Raw genomic sequence first — 495 nt, 5'->3', positions numbered from 1 at the left:
TGACGTCTCCGTTCCCTCCTTCAGGGAACGAGGGTTACATACGTAACCGAGACGTTATTAAAACAGCAAGACTGTTCTTTTGTAATATATCAGTAATCTTTATTATAGCCTCAACAAGCTACAAAAATAAGCTTGATGGGAGATAAAGTACAAATTACATGTCACATCTTAACCTGAGACCCCAATAACATGTCAGTGTGCACCTTAGACGTGATGACCCATGAGATCCTGATGAGATTTTTGTCCGCCTGTGCCTTTTGTCTATTTTTGATTAACAGGGGCTCATATGAAACCCAGTATCGTGCTTTTGTCTGATAAAGAGACAGAGGCAGCATATGCCATCAGACACCTCTAGGCTGACTGACAGGACGTGATACAATCCCCTTACACACCCACAATGAGCTCTACACTGACCTTCTGATTAAATAAAGCCAGGAGGAGAGTGCAGGACAGAAGTAATCAGAAAAAGGGACAACGCTGGCATCTCCAACTAAC

The 495-nt window shown here is 42.8% G+C and overlaps 1 protein-coding gene across 1 annotated transcript in view; it reads left to right on the top strand.

Moving 5' to 3' along the window:
• The window catches only part of LOC107712624 (thrombospondin type-1 domain-containing protein 7A-like), a 122,571-nt gene that overhangs the window by 75,572 nt on the left and 46,504 nt on the right, over positions 1-495 (top strand). The gene's annotated exons all lie outside the window — the stretch shown is intronic.

This window comes from Sinocyclocheilus rhinocerous, unplaced genomic scaffold, assembly GCF_001515625.1.
Source record: "Sinocyclocheilus rhinocerous isolate Xijiao unplaced genomic scaffold, SAMN03320098_v1.1 scaffold538, whole genome shotgun sequence".
NCBI classification, from domain to species: Eukaryota; Metazoa; Chordata; class Actinopteri; order Cypriniformes; family Cyprinidae; genus Sinocyclocheilus; species Sinocyclocheilus rhinocerous.
This window is presented reverse-complemented; position numbering and strand designations above follow the sequence as displayed.